The following is a 10,669-nucleotide window of genomic DNA, read 5'->3' as shown; positions in this document are numbered from 1 at the left end:
TCATCCTACCTGCACTGCCGTGTGGTGAGACAATTCCGGCTACCCCAGCTTATAGGGGAAAATATAATCCAGCCATTCGGGCAAATCCCTCCCCTCTGCTTCCCTCACGTGAATAAGATGTGTAACTAAGGTGTACCCATATATGTTTAATGTGTTGTAATCACTCCTTTTGAACCTCCTGCCCCAAATTGCTTTGTTTTCCCCACAATAAACCTTGCTGTTGTTAGAAATTTAGTAAGCACTGAGCGAGTTATTCACTCAAAAAAGTCGGGACATAAGTTCCTGTATCCTCTGTGTGAGGCGATACCCACGTGTGGATCTCTCAGCAAATCCTGATAAGTTAATACACTCCAATAAGGAGATATAATAGGTCACGGATCGTGACAAGTACTATGGGATAAAGTCCTGGAGGTAAAAGGACCCAAGGAATCTGATTAATATTCCAGGATCACCTCTTCCAAGCTCAGGAGTGATGCATCCTAACAAAGAGGAAGTAATGCAAAACCACCAGGAGCCTACATTCCTCAGGGGTTGCTACTGGAAGCAATGCTGTTTACCATCATTGTTGATGATGTGGATAGTGGGATCAAATGCACTTCAACTAGTTTGCTGATGACACCAAACTGTCATGTGGTTGACAGGCTGAAGGGAAGGGAGGCCATCCAGAGGAACCTTGACAGGCTTGAGAGGTGAACCTCTACAAACCACCTGAAGTTCAATAAGTCCAAGAGCAAGGTTCTGCACATAGGTTGAGGCAATCCCAAACACAAATACAGGCTGGACAGAGAATGGATTGACAACAGGCCCGAGGAGAAGGTCTTGGGGGTGTTGCTTGTTAATAAGCTCAACATGGGCCACAATGTGCACTTGCAGCCCACAAAGCCAACTGCATCCTGTTTTGCATGAAAAGAAGCATGGACATCAGGTCGCAGGTCAAGGGAGGTGATTCTGCCCCTCTACTCCACTCTCATGAGACCTCACCTGGAGTACTGTGTCCAGTTCTGGAGTTCTGCACACAAGAAGAACATGGAGCTGTTAGAGCAAGTCCAGAGGAGGGTCACGAAGATGACTGGAGCACCTCTTCTACAATGTCAGACTGAGAGAGTTGGGGTTGTTCAGTCTGGAGAACAGAAGGCTCCAGAGAAACCTTATAGCAGCCTCCCAGTACCTGAAGGGGTGACAGGAAAGCTGGAGAGGGACTTTTTACAAGGGAATGGAGTGATAGAACAAAGGGGAATGGTTTCAAACTGAAAGAGGGTAGATTTAGATTGGGTATTAGGAAGAAATTACTGACTGTGAGGGTGGTGAGGCACTGGAACAGGTTGTCAGGGAGGTTGTGGATGCCCCAACCTTGGAGGGGTTTGGAGCAACCTGATGTAGTGGGAGGTGTCCCTGCCAATTCAGGGGGATTGAAACTAGATGATTGTTAAGGTCCCTTCCAACCCAAACCATTCTAGGTTTCTAAAAACTGATTGGTAGTAGACCTGGGTAAGCATTACAGTAAGAGACATTACAGTTATTTCCAATGTAGGATTCCAGAAGGACTTGAATCTTGTGGCATTATAGTGTTGAGGAGTCAACTCTGAGCATTCAGACGAAGTTCCAAGCTATATGCTTGGATATATAAAGTATCTGTTAATAATCAGATGCTTGTGTGGTGTATAGGAAGATTTAGGTGCCCAAGATCCACTAATGTCTTCAATATGAGCATGAAAAACATTACGGAATTCTTATGCCCCATGTTCTGTTAAAATTGTAAGAAAGGACATTTATCTGGCCAAGCCATGTTTTATACATAATTTTTTCCAACATCTCATGGTTAGTCTTCATTCAAGAAGTGAAAAACCTGGGATCACCTCCCTCTGCAGCCTGATAACACTATACATACATTTTCCATCTTCTCATGATGCAATGTTTTTATTTTACAAAACTAAATAACTACTTGTGTTCAAGGGAGGGAAGGAATGACATTTTGTGCTAGCTTTGGGTAGAGAGCACACCTTCAGTATTGTGCTGCTTGTATTAAATAGTACTTGGAGCAAAGGCTAAAATACATGTAATTTCCCAGCAGGAACAGATCACCTTTAATGTTTGTAATTTATATATCATCTCACACATAACCTTTCTCTTTGACTTAGTCAAGTGCCCTTGTATTTAAAAGCAACAATATGGAAAACATGCAGCAGGTTCAAAGCTCTGTGGACAGAAAAAAGACTATTTTCTTGTTTGTCACACAAACACTGTGCTGGCTGCTAGGTAAGAGGCAGGTGTTTTTATAAGCTGCTTCTTTCTTGGGACCAAATGGCAGGTTTGCTTTGCTATTAGAGTTGATTTTAGGAAAGAGGTGATGGAAAACCTGGTTTATAGCTTTCAACAAGAGCTGGACGTGGAGCTGGGAAGGGCACTGCAAGAAGGTGGTCCTGCCTAAACTTGTCCATCATTGGACTACCAGCTGAGATCTAATCAAGTTTAGAAGTAGCTGCAGATCTTTTCCAGCTAGTGTCATATGGCACGTACACAGACAGATCAGGGCACTGTTTGAAAGGAGACCTGGAGGGGAGTTCAAGGCACAGGAATGAAAAAAGAAATCCTCACTGTACAAAAACTGTGGGGAAGGTGTGAGACAGGAAGGGAAATTATGTTCATTTTTCAACCTTGATTTGCAGCTAAACAGAAAACTCCATTTCATTTATTTATTTTACTAGAAATCAGTCTAATTTTCACTCATGGTAGGAGGACATGCATGAAATCATTTTAATGAGCAGTTACTTAAAGGAAATATGACCAGGCAGATTAGGGTTTTCTGTACTTTTTCAGCTTTTTATGTCTGTATTTACACGTGCAAGAATTTTCAAGAATTAATAATTTAGTTTAAAAAGTACTTTGGGCTTTTCAAGTAATTCTTTTTTTTAAGCAGTGATGTAGCCACATATTTTTCTGTTCATGGTTTAGAAATGGATTTTCTTCCCTGTTTTTTATCTGTCAAAGTCAGTAGAAATCATAAAGTATTTATGACATAGTAACCAACTTATTGCACTGTGAAGCACAGTTTTGAAAATGGTGTAAAATGTTCAGCTGTTTCACGATTTCCCAGAGCTGTCTGCATGGAACTCATCTGGGTGGTGTTTTTAGAGCTGTATCTAGCTCTATTTACTTCAATTTAGAAATACTTAAGTGAAAGTTATTAAAATTACTCATGTCTCAAATTTAATGATGACCATTGTTATATTGCTGACTTAGCTGAAAGGGAAATACAGGACTGTTTTGAGGGATCTGGACATGAACCTTGAACTTGTACAAAAACCCTAATCTGAAAGGAAATACCATGGAAGAGCAGGTTTTCATTCTTAAAATAACGAAATTAGTATTTTGAATATGTTTTCCCATGTTTTTTAAAATTTTTGTCAATAGTTTCAACCTAGTGAAACCAGCCATTCCTAATAAAGGGCAAAGGCACACAATGAATTCCTGACCAAGAGTGCAAACATCTGCTTCTTAATTGCAAGTACAGTACGCTTATATGGAGGACAAAATGTTGGAAATTGGGAGTAAGGATATGGAATCTACTGTTAGGAATGAAGGTAATTAAAACACCATATCAAACCATGGTGGACAAGAGAATATACTGGGAATTAAGCCTAGTTCAAAATACTAATTTATTTATTTTATTTTTTTTTTCCAGTCTTCCCCAGGAAGTGTCAGACAGTTATTTTGGCTATGTTGCAGTCTTTCTGCTTTCATCCTCATTCCTCTTTTCCTTTAATCCCTAAAAAAAACTTTTAAAAATACTGATAGAAGCAGAAAGGTCAAAGCTCATGCTTAGAAATAAGGGCATGTGGAGGAGTGTTGTTGCTGCAGAGGGTTTTCAGAAAATGTCACCCATGCTTGTGCTTGTTTATGCTGTGCAAATGGTGAGGCATTTCTTTGAGGAATGTGGTGAGCAGCATTTCTGAAAACAAATGGGAAATTCTTGCTGTTGTGGGAGTCGCCAACACTCACCCAACCTAATGAAAAACCCAAGATCAGGATTAAATACGAAAGAAAAGTGTCTGCTAATTGATTTTTGTTGTGTATGGAATAGAAAGAGTCAGAGGTAGAGCTGTGGATCCCTCTTGACACTGCTGGTGCAAAGGCTGTCGCTGCATTATTCTAATTTCCCAGCTACAGGGAATCATCTTCAGTCTGCCTTGCAATAATTGCTGTTCTAGTGTCTCCTGTGCTCACAATTTGCTGTTTATTTTCATTGCTCACTCCTTCATTTTCTTCTCAGGTTCTGCTGGGGCAGGTTGCCGTGGCTTTGCACACCCAGTCGTGGTTACTTTGGCGTTTCAAAGGCAGCTGAGGGAAGCACGGCTGCCCTCGGCCGTGCTGCAGTGCCCGGAGTGAGGGCTTCACGCTGCAGGCATAACTGGGAGCGCTTTGTGCTTGCAAAAGGGATGCCATTGCCCACATCCTACACACATTTCAGCTTGGGAGTATTTCCAGTAATTTAGTTAGGAGCCCTGACCTCCGAATCCCCTGGAGGGAGGCACCTTTTCTGCCAGCAGCAAGAGCTGGGAGGATGCGGAGTATTCTGGGGTGCCATGTGCTGGCACTGCCTCCTCTTGCTGTGCACGTGGGGACTGATGCCCCTGTGACCGGGATGTACGGGGGGGTAAGCACCTGCAAGAGTGAACTGTCAGGCCACTGTGAACTGCTCTGCCCCAGGGCAGGGACTGAGCGATCATGATAATCAGGGATCTGTAAATGCCTTCCAGTCCTCCTTCCCACTGCAGCGAGAGCGAGCAAGGCAGAGCAGAGACACCCGGGCCTACATCATGCCTAGCTTTCTGTCATAAACATTAGTTACATGAGCATTGCAAGTCTGTACTTCTACCAGATGTTTCTGTTTGACATGACACTTTTACAAACAGTTTGGTTTCTCCTGCTCTGTTCAGAGCTCTGATTTGAATGGATTGAATCTTTATTTCCTTTCCATTTCTATGGAAACAGCTAACTCTCTTCTAATATAGCTGTTTTGTAACTGCTGGGCCTGACTCCCTTCTCATGTGGGCTGTTTTCATGTGCGCTGCCGATCCCACCCGACTTGCTTGAAGCTGGCAATTATAGTTGAGAGCAGTTAGATCTGCTGCTCTCCCAGCACATTGCAATGAAAGGGACTTACATGCAAAACGTAAGCAAGTTTGGAGCAGATAGTGTAAAACATCTCTTACCATCCATCATTTTATTTTATAGACCTAGTTCTAGCTCCAGAGCTAGAACAGCCACAAATTTCCATCATATGGATCATAGAATCATAGAATCCTAGGGGTTGGAAGGGACTTCGAAAGATCTTCTAGTCCAACCCCCCCTGCCAGAGCAGGGTCACCTAGAGTACATCACACAGGAATGCATCCAGGTGGGTTTTGAATGTCTCCAGTGAAGGAGACTCCACAACCTCCCTGGGCAGCCTGTTCCAGTGCTTTGTCACTCTTACAGTATTTTTTTTTTTTTCGGATATTCACCTTGAATCTCCTATGCTCCAATTTGCACCCATAATCACAGTGACCTGCCAACTGTAAAGAATCACCTTTTTTGTATTCATTAGAAGTATGGTGTTAGATTTGGTTTTCCTCCAAAAGCTGCGAAATACAGAATCAGAATTGCTTTGGGTGGATTTTTTTTCTCATTTGCCTTAAAAACAGAATGTGTTTCAAAATCGAAATATGTTCATGATAGTTCACCCTCTTATGGCCTGGAACAGAAGCAGGAGAGGTCATTGGTATGTAAACCTGACTGGAAGAATTTCTTTGTTCTTTGGTTTAATAACATGTACCTTCCTCGGAAAAAGTTTCTTTTGGGGCTTACCATCTTCTTGGTACTCAAGTAATACTCAAATGAGACAGATGTCAAATGGGTTTGATACTCATATCAGGCAGTTTCTGCCCCTGGAGAAATAATAAATTATGTATGGAAAGCTGGCTGGTCATATTATTATAACATATTTCATATTTCTAAGAAGCGAAACCACATGAAAAGTTAGGTGAAAGGTGAGTACTTTCCTGATACGGATTTTCTGTATTATTTAGTCATTCAGAGGCTGGGTAGAAAGATACCACACACAGCTGTATAATAGTCAGAGTGGGACTGATCACTACCTCTGTAGGCTTCTCAAAACTCATGCTCATCATCTCCTGCTCTCCCTGGTTCAGAGGACTTGTACTCACTTCTCCTGAGCTGGTGATAGCAGCTAGTGAGTCTGCACACATTTAGCTCTTGGGAATGCTCCTCTTGCTGTGGCTGTGAAAAGAACTAAAATGTGTGCACATGAGGCTGTCTGTATTTTGCTGTGACTGGCATCATGGGGAAAATAGTTTTTGAGTCATATTCGCCCGATTCCCTGATGGGGAAGTAGACACTTTGGTTCTTGTTGATTCTTGTGCTCCTGAATTGAGTCAACTCATGGGCTAGTTCTTCTCTGTGCTGCCTTAATTTTACGGTAGTAAATACATTGGCTAATTTACGAGTCACTGTAGCTTAAGAACAGAGCAGTATAATGGAAAATTTTGTTCTTGACCTGTAGCTTATAATATTTTGTCTGAAGAGCTATAATATACATAACACTAAAAAGAGGCTATTTCTAGGCTAAGCAAACCAAAGGGAAAAATAAGAAGAGAATATTTAAACAACTACTGAAGCATATGAAATATATAGCATTTCACATTTCTAGCTATATTATACAGCAGACATCCTGATAAATCTAGAGGGTAAAAGTTGGGGTTGATAATATGACCAAAGGAAAAAAAAAAAAAAAAAAAAAAAAAAAAAAAGTGGTACATGGCAATCTCTGGCTTGTCCAGCTTGGGGAATAGGTAGTGTTTGTTCTTGTTGATTTGGGGCTGGCTTGGTTTTTATTTATTTATTTATTTAATTGCCCATAGAGTTCTGTCATATTCATTTCCTCTTTGTGGATATTTTTACAGAGAGACGTGGCCAGGCTGATATTGGCATTGAACATCTTTGAAACTGTCAGCATAAAAACACTTATTATTGGAACCAACGTGCCTGGTGTTATGTTCACTGTTGCTGTGCACATGGAGGTTTTTGGGTCTGAACAAGCTCATCTTCCTAGCTCAGGGGTACTCTCTAAACAGGCGTTTGGCTGGGAAAATATGCAGAGGAGCTTTCAGATCATCTGCTTTTCTGATTAAACTGATACAGGAGATTCATGCCATGGGGCAGGTAGTAGGGACACAGTTTGTGTATGGCAAAGTATAGAGCTTCTCTGAGGCTGGTGTAGCTGTGCATGCACCCTGGTAGAAAATTGCATTCAGCAGGTCTTCTTTGAGTCCAGGGCCCTGGTTAGGGTGTTTCAGTCTCTACCTTATTCTGTAAATTAATCTCAACACTGTTTCAACATCCTGGGGTCATGCTCTAGTACCACCACAGTTTTGGACTCTGGAAAGTGAGCAAGCTTTTCCATCGTGAGGGATAAAAAAAATCCAGGCACTTGTGTGACACAGAGTTTCTACTGCAAAGGCTGGGTCAAACACACACATTGGGCTTGAATCCATGATTATATATTTCCCAAGTGCACTTGTGTTGGTGCTACAATGATAAAATATAGAAGCAGCACAAAACAACTTCCAATAAAAGGTTATCACTGCAATAAGGAGAAATTGTGTTTAGAGATTTAGAAATCCATTTCTAAGGACTGCAAGTCTTTCTGTCTTGAGCCTATCTTTTCCATTTTATCTCAGTGTCTTAACTGTAGTTTAAATTTAGTGCTAAGGTGTTGAGAGTATGTGTAGAGACCTGCAGAATCTCTCACAGTACTGATAATCTATTGTTTTTAAGCTATATAAGACTGCCTGTATAATTTAAATGTCTGTCCTTTTGTTTTTACTCTGCAGAAATGAGGAAGAACTCCTTCTCCTTAGGTTACCATAAATATAGGTCATATGAGTTTGAATAGCAGTAGTTTACTGGCCATTGCAAGGACACACCCCATAGGAGGGACTCTCCATTTCTCCCACCATTGCACATTATTATTTTTGTAGGCTTTTTTGTTGGGGTGTTTTATGCATAGTGGTACATAGGATAAAGAGGACATCCTTATGCACCCTTGTGGCCTTAGTGACAACAACATGCTTGCCTGAGATTATGCAGGACTTGACCCAGTGACCCACATTGTCTCTACCAGTGTTTGTTAAGCTGTCATACAATTTCAGTAACTGAGAAGTAATTTAGTATGGTGATTCCTGTGCTGTGATGTGTGAACCACTTGCACATGCAAGGTGAAGAAAATGATCAGTGATACAAAGAATTGTGACTGTGGACATGGTTCTTTGCTTTGGATGGTCCAGGAATCTGTGGCAAATTGACAGGAAACCTTGGATAAATACAACAAGTAATTCTTTAGACCAAATCCTGAGATATCATAAATTGCCAGCATCTTCAGTATGTGACCCTTTGTCATCTGATTAAGAAATAGGGAAATATGTGGAAGATATATCCATAGTTGGCCTGAATTTTAAATAACCTAATAATTGCCTAGTGTACATGCATCACACAGCTTCAGAAATCACTCAACAGTCAGGAGACAGAGTTAAGCTTGAAAACACAATTGCATGTGTTCTTCTTACAGAGCCTTTCTGTGTAGCATAAATAATTGCTTGCTATCAGTTAAGACCTAATTTATGCAAAGTGGAACTTCTTATGCACCCTGGCATAGAACAGAACTCATCATGCCTCTGTGATTTCACTGGTTTGTAGGACCATAGGCATGACTTCAGCTCGTTTAGATAACGAAAGGTGATGTACCTCAGTTATAATGATAAAACACCATAGCTCAAGCGAGGCTTCACCTTCTCAGTAAGAGAGCCTGGATCTGCAGTAAGGAATTGCTTTGATATATGACATTTCAAGCAGATCTAGAGTTCATCTGAAAATATCTCTCTGACTTTAAGAGAGATCTCTCCAAGTGACCTCCTTCTTTTCTTCCAAATATGTCCAGACTTCAGTAAATTCCCAGACTAGGGTCTTCATTTTGTCACTGTGAATCCATGTTAGGAATGTGTTTCTTATGTCTACTTTCTTCCTTTCATACGTTGCCAATTTAATTTTTTTCTCTGTCTTCATTATTTGAACAAGAAATACAGACTATTATGCAAAAGCTTACTTGGAAAAATAACATGCCTTGAACTACTACATATGCTTTGCTATAAATAAAGTTAAAAATACTGGGTTTTTAACCTAGCTGTTTCATTAGGTTAGATTTGGAATAACTTCACTACATACAAGACGAGTGCATAATTATAACTTATATTTTATGTGTATTTCAGTTCTTGTGAGCAGGAGAACACAGGAACAGTTTGTTATTAAATGTAATTTTGAAATCACAACTTCAGGCACACATTGTATACAAGCAATGAAAACACTGTTAAAAGCAGAGAGGGATCTCCAGCAATGTGTTACATCTGAATATTCCAGAGATCTGAGAAATTGTGATCAGCTTAGACCTGAAATCTTGAAGGACTGCATGATACGAAATAATAAGTACTTTTCACTTTTTAGTCACTTTTCAATAAAAAATACTTTTGTTACATTATTTTCTTCTTCTTTGTCCAGAACACATGAAATAATTTTGCATAAATAATAATCAGAAATAACTGAGATTTCTAGCATTTTTAATTCCTGCCAAAGCAGAAAATCAGGAATAAAACAGTAAGTACCATTCCTCACTTTCTAGCTCTACAAAAGGAAAACAAATTGTGACAAACTGTACAAGCTTCTGAATGTGCGTGTCCACCTGCCAAAATGTAGCGTGAGGATCATATCTGTTCTTTCTGCAGTGTTTTATCTGAAAGAGGAGCATCAAGTTCTCTTTATCACAAAAATAAGATTAAAATAGGTGGTATCATCTGTAGAGTTTCTCACTTCCTGATTAGAAAAGTGATGATAAGAGATAATGAAAGCTTGTTGGAGATTTTCTCTTAAGCTGGAACACTCTGAGACTGAGTCACAGTTTGAACCTTGTCCAGCACTTGCAGCTCACCTGTTCCTGTCTGATGCACCAGGTTTAAATGTTTCAGCATTTGGGGACTGAGGGACTTGGAGAAGATAGAGGAGAAGATTGAGGTCTAGAGCAGAGTTGTTGAGCTTTATTGCACATGCAGTCAGAACTATTCTTCAAAATTCAACAAAGCACATGCTGCCCATGGGATTATGACCTTTGCCCTGATGTTCAGGTTTTCTCTTTTTACACCAGAGATAAGCTAAAATAAATATATTTTCTTCAGATTGCCTGGGGCCCAAATGGTCTAAAAATATTGATGTTCACTGCAGCATCTCAGCAGTGAGTTTATTTTATCAGAATCAGCATTATTTTTATAGAACACAAAAATACATAACTATGAACAATGGAGTTCATTATTAAAAATAAATCCTCAGATCTCCTCCAAACCATGTAGCTTCATGTGAGGAGAAACAACTAACATCAACTAAAACCTTGAAAAACTTTTTTTCCAGCTTTGAAAACACTCTTTGAAACACTCTGAGGAAGGAAAAACCAAAAATAAAATCCAGTTAGTTGCCAAGTATGGAGCAAAAATTTGAGTGTTTGACATACAGTGTTAGTAGTCCCTGAGCTCTCATAATCAGTTATCTGGTACAGCAGAGGCATCCCCAC

Source organism: Chaetura pelagica, unplaced genomic scaffold (assembly GCF_000747805.2).
Source record: "Chaetura pelagica isolate M959 unplaced genomic scaffold, ChaPel_1.0 scaffold137, whole genome shotgun sequence".
NCBI classification, from domain to species: Eukaryota; Metazoa; Chordata; class Aves; order Apodiformes; family Apodidae; genus Chaetura; species Chaetura pelagica.
The sequence above is the reverse complement of the archived record's forward strand: the minus strand, read 5'-3'. Positions refer to the sequence as shown.